A 25645-nucleotide genomic window follows, 5' to 3' on the forward strand; every position below is an offset into this window, starting at 1 on the left:
TGTCCCTCCTGGCTTAGGCTGCCCTAGAAAAAAACCACAGCAGAAACCAGCCCTCCCTTCCCCTGGCCTCTCCCCCAGTCTCCTCCTGCTCTAGGGTTTCAGGACAATCTCAGACCCTTCTTCTTCCATGAACCTCAGAGTTTAGCAGATGCACTGAGTGCAGGCAGCTCCTTAGTTTCATTGGTTTGGTCAAGAATGTCACAGACCCAAGAATCCTGGCCACCCTGGGGCTCTTCCCTAGGTTAACAGTGGCCCAGCTAGTGAAACCCCAGATGTGCTTTGGGCAGTGGACTCCCCAGCAGCCACAGGATTGACTCCTTGAGGGCCCACAGCCTTTGGCAGCATCAGAACTCAGAAGGACAAGCAGAGCCAGAGGCTTCACTTGTCTCTGTGCTCAGGAAAGGCCCTCCTGACCGTTAGCCCCAGCAGACATGGAAACGGAGCCCGCTTCCTTGCTGCTGCCCCACTAATGCCTTTCTGCTGTACTGCTGATTAAGTTACCATCTGATTCCATCTCTGGCTTAATCTAATGGACATTTCCTGGGCCTCTTGGAGGCTCTCATCTGGGCTTAGCCAGGAGCAACCCTGCCCACCCCACCCCCTCCACCATAGGGCCTCCCCAACCCTGAGCGAATCAGCAGCAGACCAGAGGGCCAGGCCAAGTAGGCAAGGGGAAGAGCCTTTGGGATTTGGTTGTCTGGAAGGCCAGCAAGCCTCCAGGCCCCAGACCCTGCCACGCGAGTCAGAGTGAATCTGAGAGGAGGTTGGGAGCTTAGAAAGCTGGGCTCCCCATTGTTATCTTTGCCCATCTGTGCCCTTCATGTAGCAGCTAGCAATATTGGGGAAACCAAGGCACTCTGGGAATGTCATGGTCTTTGACCACAGCTGGAGGAAAAAGCCCGCCCAGGCAGGAGTTCCACAGGGCTGATTGGTTTCTGCCAGGAGGTGTTTTTCCCTTCCTTCATTTCTTTCCGCCTAATTCCCTTTAGCTAGCTTTGTGCTTTCCTGTTGAGTCAGGACTTTGGCTTTTAAGGTGAGAAGATGCCTCTGACAATCAGTCTCACTGCTGGGTATTAACAAGCCCAGCTCTCTGTGTGTCTCTCCAATAACGGTGCCCGTGCGTGTGTTCTCACACCTCACACAGGTGCAGTGCCTGCAGTCAGAGCAGGATATACATCAACCCGTCTGTGTTGGGGGCAGGGCGGGAGGTCTGCATGCCCAGCAGTGCTAAGGGGAGCTTTCCTGCCGTTGCCAAGAGGCCTCAGAAGGACGCTTACCGAAAGAGTGCTCCCTACCAGGCTGTGAAAGGCCTATGGGGCTGACCCGGAAGCCAGTTTGGTCTCAGGAGGCGGGTACCAGGTGCCTGTCATCTCCCATCAGCCTCCTGATTCACTCCACCATGGGTACTGCTTCTCACAGCCCTTCCTCCTTTCTTTGGACATTAACATCCAAGGTCCATCATCACTGTCCATCGTCAGCCCTCTAGCCTCTTATCAGGGTGGGCTTTAAGGACCGAGAGGTCCCGTTAACATCCCTGGCAGACACAGGAGTCAGCAAAGAAATTATCCCTATCACCTGGCTCAGCCTCAACCAGGGGTCTGGGAACAGTCAAGGCATCAAACCTGAAAACTGGTTGGTTGTTTTTTTCTGCTTTAGAATTGGGTCAGGAATATTTACAATTTGGGTAGAATCGGGTGTGGATTGTTTTGATCCAGGGCAAATGGATGCCAGCCTGATTTGGAAAGGGCATCCCCACAAAGCCTTAGAGTTTTAGATTTGCTAGATTAGAACGGCTTTGCTGTTTGCTTCCAGTGCCTTCCCCCAGCCCCAGGACTTGGAGAAGTTTGGAATAAACTTATTCATGCATTCAAATGTTGTGCTCTGTGTGTGATCTCACCACAAGGCCCTAAGCTGGATACCTCAATTTCTTCCTGCCCTGGGCCACCCTGGAGACTCTGAGAAAAGGGACCCTGCTGCCCAAGAAGTCAGGGTGGGGCTGTGCTAAAGAGGTGCAGAGGACCTGAGTTCAAATCCAGCCTCCTACCTCTGCGACCTAGGGCAAAGCATTTAACCTTCTTTGGCCTCAGTTTCCTTCCCTGTAACATGAGAGTGTTGGACTAGATGCCTCTGGGGTCTCTCCCAGCACTGACTTTATGATCTTAATGAGTTCCAGGCTCAGGCCTCTCTGTATGAATGGAGCACTGTCCCTCCCACTGTCATGAAGGAAGGACGTTACTCCTCAAAGAAAATCCTCACTGTCTTCTGCCCCATTTCCTAGACCAGGAATGCATGACCTCCCAGCCAAGCATCTGCATTCCATACCGGGTGAATGTTTGTGGTACTCTGGGGCCTTGCTGCTCCGTGGAAGTGTGGAGTCACTGAATGTGTGTACCACAAAGGCCATGAGGAGTTTTGCAAAAACGGGTTTTTAAGTGGGCCTAGGGACCCCCTCACTGAAGGACCGAAGGAGCATTCCTCATGGGGTCGACCATGATGCTGCTCAGCCTAAGAAGGGGGCTGGCCACACCCAGTCAAATCTGTGGCTCTCAGACCCCACCTTTCTAGAGAGTATTGGCCATAATAAGAGAGTGGACCCAGTGGATAGACAAGTAAGGAAAGGATTCTTTGTGCTCAAGGCTGGTGCTGAGATGGGTGGGACCAGATCCCCCTGGTTGGAATTCTCAGGGCTTCTCAAGAGGAGGAGTTTGGGAGGGGAAAGAAGGGGTAGGTGATGATAGAGAAGGAAGGCTAAAGCATGGCCAATCTTTGAATGACTTTTGTTTAACTGTGCTCATTTGTGACAAGGGAGGGTTCAATGGGAGATGAGAGAAGTTAGGATCCCCTCCCAGAGAGGTAAAGTCATTTGCTGTGGGTCACACAGCTCATAAAGAGCAGACCCTGGCCTCAAATCTGGCATCTCTTATCTTGCAGGATAGAATTCCTGCAGTCAGCAGCTTAGCATTGTACGTGGCACACAGTAGGTGCTTAATAAATGCTTGCTGGTTGACAGCTAGATGCTATGAGTTGACTGACAGACATATCTATGTAAAATTGGGAGTAGACTCGGTTGAAAGCTGAAAGGCCAGGTAGTCCAGCCCCCTTATGGAAACTGAGGCCCAGAGAGGGGAAGTTATTTGCCCCCTGTCCCAGAGAAGGGAGCTGATCTGCCCGAGGTCACAGAAGTCAGGCTTCGGACTCAGGTCTTCTGCTCTCCCCTCCGCTCCAAGCTGCTCATCCATCTTGCTCTGTAGAATGGCCAGAAGTGGACCCAGAACACCATTTCATGCTTGGAATCAAGTCTCTGTTTCACCCCCGTTCACCAAAAAGAATTGGGAGCTGACAAAAGCTCTTGGTTTCACAGAAGGGATTTTCATTTAGGGAAGGAATCAGAGAAGCGATTCATAGCCAAAGGTCACCCAGCTCAGTGGTTCAGAGCCAGGCCTCCTGGCTTCCAGGCCAATGGTGCTCCTTCCCCTACCAACCCCTGCTGCCTCTGGGACAAGGGAAGTGGGGCTTCTATTTATATCCATCAGGAGGGCAGAGAGGGAGGGGGAGGAGTTAGCCTGTGGCTCTGGCCCCTCCAGTGCCCACAGACTGGGCGCTGCCTCCCCTAGGGCGAGGATTCTGGGCACCAGGCCTTGTGATGACCCAGCCTTCTGTTTACCTAGCCATTGATATCCAGCCCATCACTAGGGAGAAAACACAATCTCCTTGGTGAGCTACCCAGCGCACCTGGGCCTGCCTGGTTCTGCCGCTGACAGCCAGCCCCTCTGATCCCCAGTTTTACCAATCCACAAATCAATCAATACTCGTTTGTTAATTGCCTACTGTATGCCAAGATGGATTGTGCAGACCAGAGAAGTTAGGCCACCTACCCAAGAGCACCTACTGTGTGCTAGGGGAGAAATAAGGACCCTGCTGCCAAAGGAATGTGGTGCATTAGAGGGAAAGGACCAGAGTTACCTCCTGGGCCTCAGTTTCTTAATCTGTAAAATTGGGGTGGGGGGGCTCTGAGGTCCCTTCCAGCTCCATACCTGTGGTTCTATGACCTGGCTGAAGGAAGGTGGCAAAGAGCTCTGACTGTGGAGTCACAGGGCCTTTATCCACCCTGTGTGACCTTGAGTGAGTCATTTACTTTGTTGGGGCCTCAGTTTCCTCTGCTGTAAAATGAGAGGGTTAGATTAGATGGCTTCTGAGATCTCCTCCAGCTCTAGAGTTAGGATCACTATGAATTCTGGTGACTGTAGGGCTGTCTCATAATGAGGAAGGCCTGGGTTCGAGTCTTCTCTCACCTAAGCATTTCTAATTCCCTGCTGTATATGCCAGGCCCCGTGCTCTGACACTAGCTAAGTTCGTCACCTGGGGGAAGTCACTGACCCCCACAATTCCTGAAGCAGCCCACTATTGCCAAGTTGTAGACTTGTTGCTGATTGGCAGAGAGCATCTCCCCACTGGCAGTTCATCGCACCAATGAAATCCTGGGTCCGCGCTGAAGACAGAGGCAAAAAATAAAGCTGGCCTGCCCTCCAGGAGCTTATATTCTACAGGAGCGACACAAAAGAATTCACAGAATGTAAAGAAAATAAATGGATGGATGGTGTTATCTGCCCTGCCTACTTGCTAATTCAAAGCCTTTCCTGACCTCAGAGAGCTTGCATTCAGCTGGTCTTGGGGTGAAAAGACAGGCTGGGTGTGGAAGGGGGAAGGAAGGTAGAGGTGTGAAAAGAGGAGGGAGCCCTGGCTTCTCTCCCAGCTCTGCCGGGCACTAATCGAGTGACCTTGGACAAGTCAGTGACCTCATCTGTCAAGTACACGCCCTGCTGATTTCATACTTGTTTCAGGGATCAAATAAGCCAATGTCTGTAGTAAATGGCAAAGCCCTGTGCAAACATGAGGCCTTTATTATTAGGAGCTGAAATCAGCTCCTCCTGACTCAGAAGGACAACTCTTATATCTCTGACTCACCCGTCTCAGGGGAGGGGGAGGGAGCCTTAACACAGCCAGGCCAGGAATTCTTCCTCCCTCTCATCCACCGGCACCATGGAGAGCAGCATGAGAGGGTGGGAGCATGGCAGAACGTCCACATCTGGGGACACCAAATGTCATCTGGCGGTTTTTCACCAGTGTTCAGTTCACTTAAGGGTCAGTAAATGGCTGAAATAGGGATGGGGTGGAGGGCAAGGGGAGATGGGGGAGTCAGGAGACAGGTTCTGAGCCCAGCTATGATCCTGATTTCTGGAGGGTCTCAGACAAGGCTCTCCGACCCTCTGTGCTCACAAAAGAGCCTAAGAACTCGCTCCCCTTCCCCCATTTCATTGGTACTGTATCTGTAACATCATGAGTGTAAGGCACTCTTGGAATGGAAAGCCTGTCCACCAGTACCTGGTCTGCAACTTAAGTTAGAATATAGATTTTATAACTGGAAGCTGCTTCAGAATCTAACCCCCTCGTTTTACAGATGAGGAAACTGAGGTACAGAGGTGAAGTGACACAGGGTCACACATCTGAGGCAAGATTAAAATTCAGGTCTTCCTGACTCCAAGTCAGTCAATCAAACAACAAGCATTTATTAAGCCCTTACTGTGTTCAGGACACTATGCTAAGTACTGGGGCCCTAACCTCAGGTACCACAGTGCTGCCTCCAGGGCCCTGAAAAGATGCCTAGGCCACTGAGAGGTTAAGGAACTTGATAAGATGTGGCAGAGGTAGACTCAAACCCTGGTCTTTTAGAGACTGACTGTCACTGGTCACACTGCCTCTTTGACCAAGATAAAGTGTGAGAATACACAAAGCTTTCCCTGGATTCTAATGGAGCCTAGGACCAAGATAAAATCCCTGGGCTATTCTTATCTTCTGAGTCAGGGGGAGGGGAGGGTACTGAGAGTGGAGACATGCAAGAAACCGCCTCCCTTCTGTGCTCAGAGATGATCTACACACCTGTCCTCCCCCTCTCGCTGGCCAGGTCTTTGCTCTACCTGGGGAGAGGGCAATCCGAATCAGCTTTTGTAATAGCGGCAACACTAGCCAGCCTGTGTCAGTAATTATTGCCTGTGACTCACGTAGGCCCTAGAATGCTGAGCTTCCTAGTGGCAGGAAGCCTCAGCGGTTATCTTGCTCCTTACACCTAATACCCCACCTCAAGCCCTCTTCCATCCAGCGACGATGGCCTCCTGGCCATCTCCATCTCACAGTCCAGGCATTTTCTTTGCTGTCCCCCAAGCCTAGAATGCTCTCCCTTCTACTCTTCCACTACTGACCTCCTTGGCTTCCTTTAAGGAAACCCAACTAAAATTTCACCTTCTACAGGGAGTCTTTCCCAAGCCCTCTTACTGTCAGCACCTTCCCCCTCTTCATGATTTCCATCTAATATCTTTGTATATAGCTATTCGCATGTTGTCTCCCCCATCAGAATGTGAGTTCCTTGAGAGAGAGGTCTGCCTTTTGCCTTGCTTTGTATCCCTGGCACATAGTAGGCACTTAATACATGTTTATCAACTGACTGACTACATGGAATGGGGCAAACACGAGGGGCCCTTCTCATCAGCCTCTCCCCACTCTGTGGGACCCTGGGCTGCTTCTAGCTGGTCGTGCGTGTTATGACTCAGTGCTCAAGGTTTGGGTGACAAAAAAATCCCTCCCCCACCAACCGCTGCCAGAGTTGGGGGGAGGAGGGAGCCAAGGGACCACCCAGGTTTTGCTTCCTAATTATAAAGCCAAGCCCTTTAGCCCTAAGTGAGGACATGTGTGGCCCAGCAGAAGTGGCCCAGGGTCCCCCAAGTGGAGCCCCTGTTACACATACAGAAGGAAACAGAGGTGAAGTGGCTGGATAAAGGGCACACAGCTGGCCGATGGTAGGATGGGGATTCCAGTTGAGGCTGACTCCTCCATCGAGCTCTGGGGGAAGAAGGCAGAGCCCTAAAACAGAAGCCTCAGCAGATCCTTGTGGGCCCCTCAGGCCAGGCTGGGTGCACTGTTTGTCCTGGGGGCTCACTCCTCCCCTTCTTCAGATTGGCCTTCTTCCTTATGCCACCTCCCAGGAAACTCTCTGGAAACTGGCTCCCAGGGGAAAGAGCCTGAAGCCAGGAGGCAGCAAATCAGGGTCTCATCCCAGCTCTGCCCCTCCCTCACTTTGGGATATCAAGCAAGCCCCTCTTCATCCCTGGGCCTCAGTTCCTTCTCAGTAAAATAAGGGGCCCAAAGTCTCTGGTCCCTGAGATTCCCACCCCCAACATGCAATATTCTCTAATAACGACTGGTATTTATCCTGGGACTCCACCAGGTTTGCAAAGTGCTTTATGTAAATTATCTCACTTGAAACTCTTTGAGACTGGAGACAACCCCGTTATGAAGTATGTACTTCAGGATTATTCCCATTTTTCAGATAAAGAAACTGAGGTTCAGAGGAGAAAAGTGAATTAAGTATCAGATGTGGGACTTCCTAATTGCAAGGTGAGCCCTCTCTCCATTATGCCACATTTTAGGTCTCATATCACTCTTTCCAGGGGTATTCGTATTTTGAAAGAGGAATTGAGGGAGGGCAACGTCAAGTTCAAAAAGGATGAAGTACAGCCTTGTACAGTGGCAAAAGTGTTGGATTTGGAGACAGAGTGTGTGGGTTCAAATCCCAGTTCTCAGCACCTCAGTTTCCTCCTCCGTAAAGCATGAGGATCACCCAAGATGGTCTCTTAGGTCCCTTCCTGCTCTAAATCTAGGATTGGGATGAGAGACTCTGGGGTCTCTCTGGGGTCTCAACATGGCTGCTTCACCCCAAATGGGGAGAACCTGACTTGCTGAGGAGGTAGGGAGTCCCAACTCCCCAGTACTCCCTGGGTAGGAATTGCTTCGGGGCACGGTGCAAGGGGCGGGAACTGGCAGAGCAATGAATGGGGGCCAGGGAGGAGGCAATGGGGGCTGAGGAAGCAGGCCAGATGCCAGCCTAGACAATCAGGCCCCAGCTGGGGAGTTCATTGGTTTCCATGGTTACAGGCCAGGCCACCCTGAGAAGAGGAAGAGCATCCTTCTGGCAACATAAGAGAATCACAGTAAGCTTTTCTTCATTAGGACCATCTTCCTTCAGCTCAAAGCTCCCTCCACAGACCCGGCACTCCACAATGTCATGATCTTTTCTGATGCCTAGAGCTTTCCTCCCCAGTTCCCACCCTCCCCTCTTCAGCCCCAGAGCGGAGAGCCTTGGGGAGAATGCTTGCAATACCTAGGTAGGTACACACAGCAGAGACCAAAGACCCAGTGAGGCTTTATCCCTATGCCCAACCCCCACCTCAGAGATGATGCTTTGTCTGACATCCCAAGGTCCACTCATCCTCTGTGGCAGCTCTCTGGGTTCAGCTGGCATCCCAAGGAGACCCTGATGCCCAGACAGAACTCATCACTAACTTTGGGCAAGTCCCTTAGGCTATTCATCTGAACAAGGGGATGATCATCAACCCCATCCCCTTGCACTCTTCCAGAGTGTTGTGAAGCTATGGATTCATCATTCACCAAGGCTATATGAATCACCTACTGTATGCAAGGTACCATGCTAGAGACTGGAGATGCAAAGACAAAATGAAAGAGAATCCTTTACCTCAAGAAGCTTACATTCTACTGAAGCAGCCCAACATTTATGCAGGAATTTAAAGGACAAAATATTCTGAGGATGAATGAGCACTAGCAATTAGGAGCATCAAGAAAAGCTTCCCAGGAAGCAGTGCAGTATTTCACATTCTACTAGGAATGCCCTTGTGGGGGCAGGAATCCACTGGGACAATGTCCTTTGGAATAGAAGTCCAGAGGAAATTTGCCTAGATTTCAAAGGGAGGCGGCTAGGTGGCACAGTGAGCACTGGACCTCGAGTCAGGAAGACCAGAGTTCAAATCGGACCTCGGGACACTTCCTACCTGTGTGACCCTGGACAAGTCACTTAAACCTCTTTGCCTCAGTTTCCTTATCTGTAAAAAAATTAAGGATAATAATAGCATCTACCTCCCAAAGTTGTTGTGAGAATAAAATGAAATAATATTTGTAAAATGCCTGGCACATAGTAAGTTCTGCATAAATGTTAGCTATTATTATTATTATTATTATTATTATTATTATTGTAAAGGAAGCTTTAGAGAATAGAGGGTCTCCAAATCAGTAAAACTTTCTACCTCTGACATACAAGTACTGTATATATATACATATAAATGATGTGAAAAATAAATACAATAGATATATTCATCTGCCCTAGCTAATTACTCCCTCAGTTCAATTCAGTAAGTATTTGTTAATTGCCTACTATATCAGGCGCTGTGCTCTGACTCTTACTGGCTGTGTCACTTAATTTTTCAATTTCCCAGGTACATCTTTAAGACCATAAATTGCAAGCAGTTGCTAATCTGTATGAATAAAAATAGTTTCCTCACTGAAAGTTTTCTTTACCAGTGAAGTTCCAGGTCCTTTCTGAAAAAAAAAAAAAAAGAAGAGAGAAGAAAAGAAAAAAGTATAAAAAAAAAATTCCCATAGCATGTGGCACCTAAGATGAGCCTGGAAAGAAGTTAAGGACTCTAAGAGTAGGAAGTTAAAAGTGCATCCCAAGCATTCTGGGCAGCCTGTAACAAGGCAAGGAAGTGAATGACTGGATGAATGAGCATTTATTAAGCACTTACTATGTGCCAAGCACTTAGCTCAGCAAAAATGCCAAAGCAAAGGCAAATGGGAGATGTAATGCCGAGTCTGGGGAACAGCAAATGGGTCAGTTTGGCCAGAATGTACAATCTGAAAGGGAGTAATGGGTAATGTCTGGCAAAAGAGGTGAGAGCTCTGGAGATTACTGAATAGGAGCCTAGCATGTTCAGAGTTGGGCTTTAGGAAGGTTATTTTGATAACCCCATGGAGGGTGGGGACAGCTAGTTGGATTTGAAGGATGAGCCTGGGATAAGAATCAGAGATGACAGGATCAAATACAGAACACTCTGCTTGGCTTCAAACCCCTTCATAACCTAGCTCCCTCCTAGCTTTCTAGTCTTCTTGCACCTTACTCTTTGAGCCGGTGACACTGGCTTCCAGACTATTCCACAAATCATCTGGGCTCCAGGCATTTACTTGTGGTCACCCATGCCTGCAAGGCTCTCCCTCATTCATTCCCACTGCTGACCTCCCTGGCTTCCTTTAAGTCCCAACTACAACACCACCTTCTACAGGAAGTCTTCACCAGCCCCTCTAAATTCCAGGGCCTTCCATCTGTGCACTATTTCCTATTTATCCTGTAGATAGCTTGTTTTGTATATGATTGTTTGCAGGTTGTCTTCCCGATTCAATTGTCAGCTACTGGACTCTTTTTGTATCACCAGCACTTAGCACAATGCCTTGCATCCAGAAAGCACTTATTGGTTTAATTGATTGATTGAATCTGGGAGACTAGGAGAACCTTGCTGCCCTTGACAGAAATAGGGAAATTGGGAGGAGGGGGCAGTGTTCGGTGGTAAATATATGAGAACTTTCAGAGAGTTCACTTTTAGATGTCTCAGTCTTTTACTATATGTGAGGTGCCAAGGATGAAATTGAATGGGATGTCCTCAGTGAAGACTCCTCAGTGTAATTAAGGTTTGGGATAAGCCTAAGTGGGATGAGGGGGTCCCATGAAGACTTCTTAGAAGAACAAATAGAAATTGTATCGAGACTCCAGGCAGGCACAGCAGCCCAACAGGCCTAAGTTTTGATTTACTAGAAATCACCTGAGTTACGGGAATCCGGCCCCAAGTACCCCCCCCATGCCATTGTTATCTCAGTAGTTAAAGTTTGCCAAGCCTGAAACCCTTGAAGCACCCCCACCCCCATCTTGTTATATCTGTTGCTATATTCCAGTCATCATGACCTGGCTATACAGTGCAATGTATCTCAGTAGTTAAAGTTTGAAACCCTTCCCCTCGTATTTTATTGTTACATCTGTTGCTATATTTTAGTCACGATGACCTGGCTACACAGCACAGTTTCTAGCTTGACTGCACATTTTTAATTGCTTCTTTGATATTATTTCAGCAAACTAAGAAATACAGATATCTATATAGTTTCTTTGTTATGTTTTCTGTTTCTGTAGATTGTGAGCCAAACATTGGCCAGTTGGTGGGAGGGGAGAATTTACCTGTTAAGGTTACTTAATCTGGTTCTTTTGCTTCTGTAAGTCGTCTCCCCTCATCAGAGCATCCTGGTGGAGGGACACCCTATTCTCGAGAATAGCAAATAAAAATTAACTTTCTGTTCCTCCTTGAAAAAACCTCTAAGTGTGTTTTTTTTAAAGATTTGAGTGGCATCCCACACAAAATCACCCCTACTCTCAAGTATAAAAGGACAATCCTAGGAGAATGAACAAAAACTCAAAAGGAAGAAATAGAAATTTGGAGGGAGGGTTCTCCCATTCCAATTCAAGGGCTCTGATTATCCTACAAACAATAAAGCTTGAGGCCCACAGCATCCTTCTAAAGGCCTACCCTGTTACCAGACCATTCCTTTCTTCTCAAAGATGGAATACAGACTTTGTTACTTACTATTAGAGTTTTGACAGTACCAAGAACCCGGGTTCAAATCCTGTCTCTGACATTTACTATTTATATGATGTTTGGCAAGTTATTTAGCCTCCCAAGGCCTCAATTTCCTCAACTATAAAATGAAAGGGCTGATCTACACATAGCCTCTGAGGTGCCTTCCAATTTTAGATTTATGTCAAGATTGTCAGAATTAGGAGAAAACATGGAAAGATAATAAGAGCTGGGAGGGCTCATGGTGTACAGAATGTCAGAGCTAGAAAGGACCTTAGACCGCATTTCTCTCTAGTCCCCCACACTCCTCTGATGCTGGTGCCCTCCTCTAGGAAACAACTATATTTTGTATGTAATGTTCATGTTGTTTCTGCTGTTAGAATGTAAGCTCCTCCAGGCCAGGGATGCCAAATTCCAGAGAGCTGTGAGGCTTTCTGGACAGCTGCCATGTGGCATCCATGTGCCACTATGAGCAGAACTGCCCAGCCTTGATCATCTCTTCCCCTTTGGTGGTCTACAAGAGAGCTGAGGAGAGCCATTGCCATCCTTCTCCCTTTTCGGGGCTGGTCTAGCACACTATTTCTCTTGTTTTTCTAGCAAGAAGTAGGAAGGAGATTCCTCTCCTGTCTCCACTATCCATTGGTAATGGCGACTAACAATGAAGCGTGTGCTTGCCAAGGAAGGTATCGTGCACAAAATGGATAAGCACATCAAATATGCCTTCATTAAAATGTTCAACTTCAATCCTCGCTCTAGCTTGACAATGATTCATTAGTCCCTACTCTCTGGGTCTGGTCAGTGAACATAGGTGTGCACAGAGAATGAGCCAGGTATGCTTGCACACACTGAGGGAGCATCCCCACTGGTCCTTCCTGAATCACCCCAGTTGCACCACCTGGAATGTCCTCTAGAGGGATTCATAATTGATCATCCCTATCTATCCCTTGAGCAAATGAATGAAAAAATATGTATTAAGTGCTTACTAACTGCTAAGTGCTGGGGATTCAACTAGAAAAATAAGACTTTTCAAAAGAAAAGTGAGTTCTCAAGGAGCTCACATTTGAATGGGGTAGACAACACACAAAGAAGATTTTAGCTGCAAGTCAAATGGAAAGGTCCCACAGTCCCTGGGGCACAGCAGCAAAGCTGACAGTGAAGCATCTTAAATGTTGTCTCCACTGATAGAATTGTATCTATTTCCCATCTTGCACCATTTGAAAATGCCAAGGACTTTGTTGGCAAGAATTTTCTTTTCTGGGTCTTCTTTGATTGTGGCTGCTGCAGAGGCAGTGACTTTAGCCCCTGCAGAAGTGGTTGCCAAGTCTTATTTCCTCAAGAGTTGATTCCCACGTGGGAAGGCTGCAGAGGCTGGGGAATGATTTAGGGGTGCTTCATTTCCAAGCTCTTAGGCTTACATGCCCACTAACTGGTCAGTAATTGGTGCTGGTGTCAAGAAATGTGGGGGCTCTTTTCCACTGTGATTCCTCCCCTCAATAATAGCTGCTGGGTCTGAGCTAGAAGCAATACTGGTAGTCTTAGGGGCACTGCTATTTCTGAGGCTCTAGGGTCAGGGGCTATATTCAGATGAGAACCATAGCTTGACTTGCCTGGCAATCAATCAATTAATCAATAAACATTTGTTAAGTGTTAACTATGTGCCTGGCACTGTGCTAAGCACTGGGGATACAAAAAGAAGCAAAAGACATTCCCTGCCCTCAAGAAGCTTCCAATCTAATGGCACATACTAACTCCCACCTCTACCTCCAGGCACCTTACTGCTGTAAGGTATTCCTTGTCAAGGGGAAAGGGAGAGACCAATGGAATGCCACCCAAGGTGTGCCCAGTAGCCATACCCGCCATATAAGCCCACCTAACTGAATTGGTTACAAGGATGTTAGGGATACTTTGCCAATGCCTTGCCAGATTCTAGCTATATGAAATATCTGGCATCTCTGTTGTCCAAAAGTAACACTGTCAAAAAAGAAAAGAAGGGAAATGAAATTAGTCTGATATGGTTTGTTCTTAATGGACCCATGTTGGCTTTCAGTGACCACTGCTTCCGTTTCCAAGGCTTTACAAACCAGTTCTTTAATGATTCATCCTATAATTTTGCCAGGATCGAAGTCAAATTCACCAGCCTGTAGTTTGAAAAATCTGCTTTCTTCATCTTGAAAATTGGGAAAACCCAAGTCTTCTGACTCCTAATCAATCAATAAGCATGTATTATTCTACCAGAGCAGAGTTTTTCCCACCTCACCATTCTATGGGGAACTGAAGGGAACATTAAACCCCTGAGGGACTCCTAGTTTTACTTAGGTCTGGAGTTAGAGAACCTGGGTCCAAATCCCATTTCTGACATTTATTTATGTGACCTTGAGTAAATCACTTAATTTCCCTGGGCCTCAGTTTCCTTGTCTGTAAAATGAAGAGGATTCAATGGTCTCTGTGGTCCCTTGGAGCTCTACAGCTATGATCCTAAATCATTTAGGGTCTCAGTTTCTTCCTCAATATATTGAGGGGGCTGGATTAGGTGGCTTCTGAGATCGTTTTGAGCTCTAGACCTATGACCCTATAAACTTGTGGGGAAAAATATAGCCCCTATTCTCTGCCTGCCCTACGCTTTTCATTCCTGTTCCTCCTCTATCACTCCCAAAAAAGCTTAGTCCAGGACCATACCAGCTGTACCTTCAACATGACACAATAGAATCAGCGAAAACCCTTAATGAAACCTTGGGCAGGGAGCCAGGCTATTGATTAGGTCTCAGTCTTAATAAGAAGCCCTATGAATGAGAGCAGAAACTCAGGCTGGAAGGAGGGAAGGAGTGAAGAGCATGGAGAAGACAGAGGATCAATGGCCAGGGCAGTGGAATGAAGCCCACCCACCCATTCACAGGGACCCTGTATATGTTACCTTTCTTTGTATCCCTCTCCCCTCCTCAGCACAGTGCTTAGCTCATAGTAAGGTTTAAGAAATGCTTGTTGACTGAATGACTCACACACACACACACACACACACACACACACACACACACACACACACACACACCCATTCCCAGAAGGCACAGTCATTTAACCAAACGATGGCTGTCTCCAGGACACTAAGCTCCTGTCTTTGAACCTTCTGCTTGGGGAGCAGGCAAGGACACAGAGATTCCCAGTACTGCAAACAATAGTATTAAGAAGGGCAGACAAGCTCTCTCCAACCACACAGTCACACCTTTGTGAAGAGCTAGGGCCAAGTATACTTGGGTCATATCCCTCCTGGGATGAGTTAACAGGCCAGCACCCTGCCCCACCCCAAACCAGAGCTCAGGAAGGGGTTTAAACTTCAGGGTCCAGGAGGAAGGCACACTCGGGCTGTAGGCTGGTGCATTTTGTGGGCATTTGGGGTATCTGAGTAGGGGGAGAGAGGTGGATCCTTGGGACCCTAGAATCCCAAAGCTGGACGGGGTTGACAAGAAAGAATGTGGTCTTGTTTTCAGCCTTTAGGCACCAAGTGGAGTCACTAAACTAACTTGGGACAGGAGGCCATTTAATCTCTTCTCAGTGATCTCCTAGGACAGAAGAGATACCTCAGCCTTTCTCCATCAGCCAGTCAGATACATCATTGATATTTTGTACTTAATTTCATATATATTTTATATTTAATTTTCTACACACATGCTGTTTTCCCCAACAGAACGTAAGTTCCTTGAGGGCAGAAAAATCTTTCCTTTTTGTCTTTGTGTATCCCTAGCACTTAGCACAGTGCCTGGAACATTTTCCTTTGGCCTAGAGGAACTGCAGGTGAAGAAGCTTACTCCACCACCTGTTCTGCAGCTTACACTGAAGCCTTTGACATTGTCTATCAGTCTCTTCTGCTTGGAACTCTGGTCTCTAGGTTTCCATGGTGTTACTGTACCCTGGTTTTCCTCCTATCTGATTGGTCCTTCTTAATCTCCTTTACAGGATCTTCATCTAGGTCACACCTGCAAACTTTGGGAGTCCCCCAGGGCTGTCCTTGACACTTGTCTCCTCTTCTGCTATGCTATTTCACTTGGTGATCTCATCAGCTCCCATGAACTGAATTATCATCTCTACACCCATTGATTCTGATGTCCCTGGCTTCCTTTAAGTCTCAACTAAAATCTCCCCTTTTACAGGAAGCCTTTACTAACCCCTCTTAATTCTAGTGCCTTCCCTCTATTAAACATTACTATTTATCCTGTATATATAGCTTGCTTTGTGTATATTTGTTTGCATGTGATCTCCCCTATCAGACTGTAAGCTCCTGGAGGGCAGGCACTGTCTTTTGCCTCTTTTTGTATCCCCAGAACTCAGCACAGTGCCTGCCACATAGTAGGTACTTAATAAATGGTTGTTGACTAACAGTCTTACAGACCTGACTGAAACAGTGAGAGCTCTCCAGGGTCATAAATGAATGCCTTTTTTTTTTTTTTGTGAGGCAGTTGGGGTTAAGTGACTTGCCCAGAGTCACACAGCTAGTGTTATGTGTCTGAGGCAGAATTTGAACTGGGATCCTCCTGACTCCAGGGCCATAAATGTATGTCTTAAAGGCTGGATTTGTTCCCTGGGGTTCCTGCCTCCCAACAGTATGCTTGTTTGTAAATGTTTGTTAAACTAAACTCAGTTGAATTGAATTAGGTTGGTACATTAGACTCTAGGAGATGGAAGAATTGACTGTGTCACTTTGAACCATCTATTTTGCCCTACCCATCCCTGCTTTCCTCATCTGTAACATCAGAAGAATAATAGAATGGGATGGAAAAGCATTAAATGCTTACTAAAAAGCTAGTTTTTGCTTTAAAAAAAACCTGCTAAATGGCACAGAAACAAAGGGACAAAACCATCCTCCCACTCAAGGAGCTCACATTCTAATTAGGGGAAAGAGCACAACACAGCAGGAGACTAATACTTGCCTCAGTGAAGTTATAATGACTGCTGGCATTTATAAAGGCTTTAAGACCTCATCTGAGTCTCACTACATCCTTGTGGGAGAGTGACTTGCCCAGGGAAACACAGCCAGAGAGTATCTGAGACAGGATTTGAACCCCAGATTCCCTGATTCCAAGTCCAATGCACTATCCATTGTACCATGTGGCCTCTCCTGAGAATCAAATGGGATTAGGCATATGGGAACACTCTGAGAAAGTTAAGAGCACTATAGAAATACAAGTTGTCACCTTGCTCATTATTAATGGTGTGAAATTGTGGGATGGGGTTGGGGGGTGAGATTAGACCATATGATCACCTACTGAACAGATAAGATAGGCTGGTGCTATCTAAAAGAGTGCTAGATTTGGGAGTCACTTGCTACCTTGTGACTCTGGGCAGGTCATTTAGCCACTCCTCCTCCACTGCAAAATGAGAGGTGTGGACTCCCTCCAGCTCTCTATGAGTGTCTTTGCTTCTTTGGGCCTCAGTTTTCCCATTTGGAAAATGAAGGTTGGCCTAGATAATCTTCTCCCTTACATCTCTGAGTCTATGATCCTGGGATCTGTATATGGGGCTAACAGTGTTAGAGAAGTTTGTTCTTTCTTCCAAAAAAATATTCATTCTGTTCAGGTTTCTCAGTTGCAGTCAAGAATGAAAAGATGAATAATACATAGTTTCTGCTCTCCCAGAGCTGATGATCTATTAGAAGAGATGAAACAGGAAGGCCAATAATGGAAGTACAAAGCAGTGTGACAGGGGCCAAATGAGAGGTATAGACAAAGACCATGTAAATTTTGATAAATACGTAAGCTCTTCTGCTGGGTGGGGAAAGGAAGGGGGAGCCTGGAAGGCTTCATGGAATAAGGAGCATTTAAGCTGGACCTTGGAAGGTGGGTAATGTTTCCAAAGAAAGAGTAAACAGCAAGAGTAAATGTTTGGAGGTGGGAAGGCACAAGACATGTAGAAGAAACAAGGTGGGCTCCAGGATCTAAAATACATGGGGGGTGAGGAGAAGGAAGGTTGAGATAAGACAGGAAAAAACAGTTCACAGGAGGGAGAGAACACCATGGGCTGGAGTGGCAAGGGAGGTTTCATTCCAGCAGCCCAAGTCATCCAGCTGGGCGTTTCTCCTCTTGCCCATAACTGGCAAAGGACGGCATGCCTAGACTGCAGGGCACCGTTGCCAGTTTAGAAATAGCCCTGGCCACATTTGCTGTCCGAGCTCAGAACAGGAAGCCCTGAGTACATAAAGGTGGTGGTAGCCCTCACTGTGCTTGGGGTGGGGGAAAGTAAGGGCATGGAGCAGCCAAGGCACCCAGTTCTTCCCCAACACTCCACTGGCAACAGAGGTACCTGGAGCGGAAGCTGGCCTCAGTCACAGTTTTAGCAACATGTCTCATCTCTACAGCCTCAGGGAAACTGTGCCTTTCCAACAATAAATATCCCCTACCACTGCCTAGATAGCCATCCTCCGTTCCAGCTGGCCAGCCTGTTCACTATTCACTCTTTCTCCCCTCTTCCTACCCCCTTCCTTGTCTCTTCCATCTTGCCCCCTTCCCCAGCCTAGTATAGGGTTAGACACACAGTAGGCCTTCAATAAAGCCCCACTGTCAGAGATGAAAGGACCTTAGAGGTCACCAAGTCTAAACCTCTGATTTTAAAGCAATGCTCAGAGGAAGTAAGGCCTTCCTCAAGGGGGAGGGGAGTGGAAAGAAGGGAGGGGAAGGGGAAGCGGGGGGCAAGACAGAGGAGATAAGGAGGAGGAGAGAGAAAAGGAAAAGGAGGGGAAGAGAGTGGGAAGGAGAGGAGAGGATAAGGAAGAAACAGAGGGAGAAGAGGGAGGGAAGAAGAAGAAAAGGGAAACAAGTCACATTAGACTACAAAAATTAGTAACTTTATAGTTTCTGAGCTCCCTAGGGCCTCAACATTGGTGTGGGGAAGTCTGTGAGAAATTTGTGGGAAGGCTTTTGGAAAAGTTGCAAAAAATCAAGGAAAGGCAACCCATCTGAGTTTCCCAAAAGTGAGCAGCCTCCCACTGAGTGACCCTGCCCCTCCATTTAGAATGGACCTCCTGACAGGTTCTCATTCAGGTCACAAGTCTTCCTGCCCAGAAGCCTCCAAACTCATCTGCTCTAGAAAAAGAAGCCTGGTGCTCAGGGTTTGCGGGGTCAGGGTGGAGTGACTTGGAGAGATTCCCCTCCAGAATCCTGCTGAGCCTGGACCTTCAGTGGGGGTGCAGCTGCAGCTGGGAACCTTCTGTTCCCAATCCACCTCCTGTCCCACACCACCCCGACGGTCGCCAAGGGACCCTGGGTTTGGCTTGGTTTGGTTTTTCCTAACTGGTGTTTCCCTCCTTGGACCTTCGAAGGAAGGGAGGGCATTCCATCTCAGGGACCTGAATGAGAGCCTCCCCAGGGCCCCTAAACAGGTCTCCAACACTGGATCAGAGACTAGGGATGGGCAGGCAAGGCCGCTCGTCTGTGAAACGGGGTGCTCCATGCATCCTATGGAGGGAAGGGAGGGCATCCCATCTCAGGGGCCAGGATTTTGAGCTGAAAAGGACCTTAGGTCATCAAATCCAAATGTCAGGTCAGTTTGCTCACCTGATAAGACCGAGTGTCACACGGGTAGTGGGAAGAGGAAAAGAGTCAGGATTTGAATCCAGGCTCCTCTGACTCCAAATCCAGGGCTCTTTCCACTACAACACAGTCATTTAGGACCCAAGCCTCTAAGTTGCAGGGGAGTACAAAGCTCAAAGGTTGCCTTGATGCCCCAAGTCTTCGTGACCCTCGGAGAGTCCTGGCTTCCACTGCCAGTTCTGTGGCTCCTTCTCCACGTGGCCCTGGTCCCATCACCCACCCTCTCTAAACCTCAGCTCCATATGTCAAATTGGGGATTCTCCAGCCCCCTAGCAGGAAGAGGCATCATTCAGTCTGGAGGATGGGCAGAGCTGGAGCAGTCAGGGTGTCCCGGCCAGGGACCGAGCCCAGAGCCCCATGAGGAGGGCCAGCCCCACCCCACCCCCGCAGCCTCAGGGCAGAGCCAGCAACCCCCAGCCCCAGGGCCGAGCTAGCCCTCCAACCCCGCCAGTCCCCCTACCAGCCCCAGGGCAGAGCCAATCCCCCCCCCCCGCAGCCCCAGGACAGAGGCAGCACCCCCCAGCCCCGGGGCAGAGCCAGGCCCCCTTCCTCCCCCTCCAGAAGAGCCAGCCCCCCCCCCCCGCCCTCCTGCTCGCGCCGCCTGGAGCTCAGCTGCCGACTCCGGCAGTCGCTGCCTCTGCCCCTGCTAGCCACTCGGGAGCGTGCGTGAGCCGCCGCTATCGCCGCCTCCGCCGCCGCCGCAGCCGCGGGCCCCTTTAAGGATCCCCGGGGGCTGGGGCTGCGCGGCGCGCGCCCTCCCTCTCCCCTCCCCCTCCTCCTCCCCTTCTCCCTCCCTCCTTCCCTCCTCCTCCCCCGCCCCCTCCTTCCCATTCCCCTCGCACCCAGCGGAGGGAGAGGGGACGCGAGGCGGCACTCCCGCGCGTGTGTGGCTCACGCCGGCCGGAGGAGGAGAGGCGCGCTCCAGGCGGGAGGGCAGCGCGGTGCTAGGGGCGCCGGGCCCCCGGAGCTCTGCCCCGCCCGGCCCTGGCCGCCAGCGCGGCCGCCAGCGGCTTCCTGCAGCCGGGGCGCCTGAGCGAGCCGCATCCCCTGCGCCCGCGAGCTCCCCGCACCCCCAGCGCCCCCCATCATGAGTCCCGTGAGCCGCCCGTGAATCGCCCGCGGAGCCTGGCCCACGACTGCTGCAGCTGCGCGCGTGGAGGTAGGCACCCCCGGCCCCGGTGTCCCGGTGCCCGAGCTCTGATGGCTCCCTGGCAGGCTGGGGGAGGCACGAGGGCCCCAGCTTGGTCTCTCCCCCCTATCAGCGTGCGCGCTCCCCTAGCCCCCCGGGGTCTCTCGGGGCCGGCTTTGTGTTGGATTTCCCCGGACCGAGGCGTACGGTTTGTGCCCTCATGCTCCACCCCCCACCCCCCCACCCCCCGGCTTCAGTCCCGGCCGCCTGCCTGTGTCTGTGTCTACCTGTGCCCCCTTCCTTCCCGGGGAAGGCCATGGAGATCAGGGGACAGAGCTAGTGCTCCCCCTCCCCACCTACAGTCTCGGGGGTGCCTGACCGCTGATGATTGGGTGATCTGGCCTCTTTGGGAGACTCGATCTAGCTCCCCAATTTCTTGAATCAGGAGGTCTGGCAACATCGGGATCTCACTTCCACTAAAACAGTCAGATTGATACACGCAGGGAGCCGTGTAGCCCCTGGGCAGTGACGGTCTGTGTGTGGTGGGGTGAGGAGGGGTAGTGCCTTGGCAGCAGCGAGCTGGGAAGAGCAATGGGAGGTCATCCAGGCCACCCTAGACATTAGTGGGTGCCCAGCCTTCTTACGGATCTAGGTTTAAGCTGTTCTCTTGCCTCCCCGCCCCCCAACCCCCTCTCAATGGGCTAGGATTTCCCTGGCCTGGGACGAAGCTGAGGGCATCGAGAGGAGGGGCCCTGGAGCTAGCACTACTGGGACAATAGGTGAGCTGAGCTTGGAGTCCTGCCCTTTGGGGTTCGGACATAGGTGACTTAAGAGGGGAGAGTTGGCTTAATCTATCACCACTACTGGCAATGAAGCCCCAGAGCTTCCATTTGTCTGGGGAGAAACCACTATTTCCTCTATGTTAATGGTGGGCTCACCTCCTCTCCAGCTTTTTCTCTGAAACATCCCAGTGGTTTCCAAGGTGGAGGGAGGTTGGCATCCCAGATGATAAAACTCCCTCTCAGCTGGGTGACCTCATGACCGATAGCTCTTCCCACTCTCAAGACCCCTTAAATATCCTTTCACTTGAATTAATGGTAAAAATTAGTTTAAATTTGCCAAATACACTGGGGTGGGGGGAGTGGTGAGAGAGATGGGAGAATGAAGAATGAAGAATTGGAATTAGGATTGTGCCAGGCTGGGGGAGGGGGGCAACTGGACTCTGGTAAAAATCTAGGTGTAAATAACTGAGGGTTGGCAACTGTTTCAAAGCACACTGAGGAAACACCCCTCCCTTTTATAAAGTGAAGCTGCTGTTGTAGTTGGCATAGAGAGAAGGACAAAGGTGTGGGAGGTTTTCTAGGAGGGCTTTGGCCTCACACCTCTCTCCTCAAACACTATCTTCCTGAGATTTCTTCCTCCTCCTTTTGGATGATGGGTATAGGTGCTGAAACAAGGACCCTGGCATGGGAGTTTAAAGGGCTTGGGTGAGGCTGGAGGCACTTTAGATCTCTTTCCCATAGTCCTCTCCTGGAAGAAAGAAACAAAGTCCAAGAGCCCTGAAATCCCTAAAAGCAAAGACTGACCTTAGCTTGCCGCTCTTCCTAATTGATGAGCTAGGTGGCAGAGCCTGGAGAGGCCAGGGGTAAGAACTGTCCCACCTTCTGTTTGGACTGTGTCTTTAAGGCTGCAGTCCTGGGGAGGTTAGAAGCTGGTTCCTGCTGTTTCTTTCTTCTCCAGCTCAGGACAAATGGTAGTGAGTCCCTGGCCCTTCGACTTGGGTCCCATCTAATTGGGTAGGGAGAATAGAGGTGGTCTGAGTGAAGCTTGAATGTACTTCACTGTTCTCTTTCTCTCCTCCACCCTCTTCTCCCATTCATCTAGTGTGTTTTGTCCCTCTTCTCCACCCTCCTAATCTCACAGTCCCCCAGACTTTTCTCCCTGGAAAGGGGAAACCTTTCATTAACGACTCTAACCCCTGAGTCTGGGAGGTTACAAAGAGGCATTAGGAGTGGCCTGAGGGAGTGGACACATAGTGGATACTCAGTCATACTGGAGTGTGTGAACTGGACTCAGGGTGGCAGAGAAAACAGGAAGAAATCCATTCAATTCAGCAAACATTTGGTAAGCTCCTGCTGTGTGCCAGACTGTTCTACCACTCTGTGCTAGGTGCCAGGGATAGAGTCAGAGATGAAAGCCCTGCCGGCAATGAGCTTACAGTCAACTGTTGGAGGGGAGAGGGGAAAAGAGAGAAAATCTGGAAAGGCCCCTTGATGGAGGGCACCCCGAAGCTGGGTCTCAAAGGGAGCAAGGGATTCCAAGATGAAGAAATGAGGAGGGAGGGAAGGGGGGAGAGAGAGAGAGAGAGAGAGAGAGAGAGAGAGAGAGAGAGAGAGAGAGAGAGAGAGAGAGAGAGAGACAGGGAGGGAGAGACAGAGAGACAGGGAAAGACAGAGACAGGGAGATGGAGAGACAGAGACAGAGAGAGGGAGAGAGATGGAAAGAGAGATAGAGAGAGATAGAGAGAGGGAGAGACAGACAGAGACAGAGGGAGACAGAGAAAGAGAGAGACAGAGAGAGAGAGAGACAGAAAGATCCCAGGCCTGTGCAAAGACATGAATGAAGGAGATGGAAGGAGCTGGGAAACTCTGGCTAGGCCAGTGGAGAACATGAGGGAGGATTAATGTAAATGAGATCCTACTCACATAATTGGCACACCTTAAAGTTCTGTGCAAATGCTAAGACTAAGCTAAGAGCACACAGTGGGGTTTCACCAGGTATTCTGGGAAACTAAGTACATCCCAAACTGTTGTTGTTTTAACTAAAAAAATCTTCTTCCACCATCAGTTGCACTTCCCTGCTTTAGTAACGTCTGGTGACCTCCGGTGGCATTCAGTGCCCAGAGGAGCTGCTAGAATCTTGAATTCTACCTCTCAGCCTCGGGCCTCCCAAGCCGGGTCTGGTGAGAGAGATGGAGGGGAGGTATTGTTTTGTGTGCCTCAGCTCTCTGCTGACTCCAGGCTTCCCCCCTGTGGATGGAAACCCCCTGACTACAGGCCTGCCTTCACCTGGTGCTTTTTCCTGACTTCCCTATTTCTTTCTCCTAAAAGTACATTTCAATGAAAAGAATTCTGCTCCACTGGATTCTAGTTCAAGATGTTACTGGACTTCAGTGGCCAAGACAAGAAGGCACTGCCAGGAAGCCGTCTGCTGAAGGTGCCCTTATTTTAATGAGCATTCCCACTTGGAGACAGACCTTAGGGGCCCTGGCCTGGCTCTGTGCGCAGAGGAAGTATCTTGATTTAATTCATGCCCTCCTGGCTGTGTTGACCTCTGACCTCTGGATGTCCCAGGGGTGCTCCCAGCTACCTCTGAGGACTGATGGGGGTGTTGCTTTGTGGCTCACAAATGGATGACATCTGGATATCGGTCACAAGACTGGACTGAGGGCTGGGGGGAGGGGGAGAAGCTAGCCTGCAGGCAGGGAAGGGGGCGGCATGGCTGAGTGGAAGAAGGGTCCCAGCCACCTCTCTCTCTCTCCCTTCCTCCCTCCCTCCCTCCCTCCCTCCCTCCCTCTCTCTTCTCTCTCTCTCTCTCTCTCTCTCTCTCTCTCTCTCTCTCTCTCTCTCTTCTCTCTCTCTCCCTCTCTCCCCCCCTCCCTCCCTAGGAGATGGGTGATGTGTGGAGGCAGATCCTCAGGAAGGGGAGAGGAGGAGTGCAGGAAGGAGGGGGGCCATGGCACCAGCGGGGGAGGCACCGGGCTCAGTTTCCGCTCTGGTCTTACCCTAAAGAGATACTCGGGCGAGTATTCCTTCTTGGCATGAATAGGGAAGTCAGAAAAGAAAAAAAAAATCAAAGTGTCCAGGCAGAGCAGAATGAAAAGCAGTCAGATCTCCAAGGCTCCTATGGGCTTGTCAGCAACAGCTCTGAGGGAGAGGGAAGGACTTTGAGGCTGTAGGTGAGTGAAGGGAAAACCACTTCTAGCCCTGCCAGACCTTGGTTTTATTCACGAATGTCAGCTGCCTTTTAGAGAGCTGGAGCTTTGGATACAAGGTAAAATGTTTGTGGGCGGGAAGGAAAGCAGAAGAAGAGATTCTCCTCTTTTTTTTGCCAAAAAGGATGCTGCTTCCTCCAGGAAGCCTTCTCTGACTGCCCTAGCCCTCAGAGAATTCCTTGTCCTCTGAACTCTTGCATTTACTGCCAGTGGCTTTTGTGGACTACCTGGTCTTGTTAACTGTTCTGAGTGAGGGTTCCTCCCTCAGTGAGGCTCCTCTGTGATTTGGTCTCCTTTTCTTGTCTCGCCCTTATTCTCAGGGAGCACAGTGGGTGCTCAGTAAATCCTGATAGAAACCCTCAAGAGGACAGTCTTCTAGATCTTGGCCCAAGGGGGAGCCCCAGGTCACAGTGGGTGCTGAGGGGCTACACTAGAAAAATAGGGCCAACCGTTAGTCTAGGCTTGAAAGCATCTGTCATACTTGTTAAGTTATGGTGCTATGGGAAGCAGCCTGGATTTGGAGTCCGAGGACCCAGCTTGGCCTCGTTCTGTGTGTATAACCTTGGGCCATCATTGGCCTCTCGGAGGGGATATGAGAGGCTCCCCCTCCCCCAGGTCCCTAGATCTACAAGCCTATGGATTGAGCTCACTTTTTATAAAGAACTAAAGACACAGGGCTCCTGGTGCTGATCTCTGTTGGACTGCTCTCCCTGAAGATGGGGGTGCTGAAGGTGAAGAAGTATTCCATTTTCCCCTTCATTGGTTCTGTACAATCTGTAAGCCCCTTCCCTCCCCCAAGAGCATGCACACTTAACCCTGCTTCCCCAAAAGGCAACTTCTGGGCTTACTCACTGACCTTTGTTAACCCCAGGGAAATCAAGTTAGTTCATTGATTTAAAAAAAAAACCCAGCCCTTACTACTAAAGGTCAGATACCATTCTAGACCTCAAGGGAGAGAGAAGAGGACTAAGTAAAAAGAGATATCCCCTACTATCAATGAATTTAATAGGGGAAATGATGGAAGAAGCCTAAATAATGGTAATTCTTTGTGATAAAAGAATAGGGGGGTCTGTGGAGGGAAAATGTGGGGAATTATACCTGGGGGAAAATCAGGGAAAGCTTTCTCGGAAAAGCAGCTATTGAGCTGGTCCTGGAAGGATAAGTAGGGATTTTGTTGGGTGGGGATGGGACAATGATCTTTCATCTGAAGGAAACTCTGATCATGTTAATGCACGTATGTGCACATCTGTGTGTATATGTTTGGCACTGAGGAGGATAGGCATGTTCAGGGAGTGACCGGTAGTCAAGTCAAGCTGCACTCTAAAAGGGTCCTTTTAGAGGAACAACAGCAAATAAATCTAGGAAGTTTAGATTTGGGCAGGATTGTGGGGGGTCTCCAATACCAGGTTAAGGAATTTGGACTTCATTCAGC

General features: G+C 49.5%; 1 protein-coding gene across 5 annotated transcripts in view; it reads left to right on the forward strand.

Annotated features, from left to right (window-relative positions):
* Nucleotides 1-19916: 19916 nt before the first annotated feature.
* Nucleotides 19917-25645, forward strand: part of SH2B2 (SH2B adaptor protein 2) — a 69138-nt gene continuing 63409 nt past the window's right edge. For 2 of the 5 annotated variants that reach the window (XM_021005726.2, XM_021005724.2), the window contains exon 1: nt 19917-20249. The gene's annotated coding sequence lies outside the window, so the exon portion shown is untranslated. The remainder of the gene's footprint in view (nt 20250-25645) is intronic. The other 3 variants (XM_021005727.2, XM_021005728.2, XM_021005730.2) reach the window with 3 other exon arrangements.

The sequence above is a fragment of the Phascolarctos cinereus genome, unplaced genomic scaffold, assembly GCF_003287225.1.
Source record: "Phascolarctos cinereus isolate Bilbo 61053 unplaced genomic scaffold, phaCin_HiC Scaffold_5;HRSCAF=322, whole genome shotgun sequence".
In the NCBI taxonomy this organism is placed as follows: Eukaryota; Metazoa; Chordata; class Mammalia; order Diprotodontia; family Phascolarctidae; genus Phascolarctos; species Phascolarctos cinereus.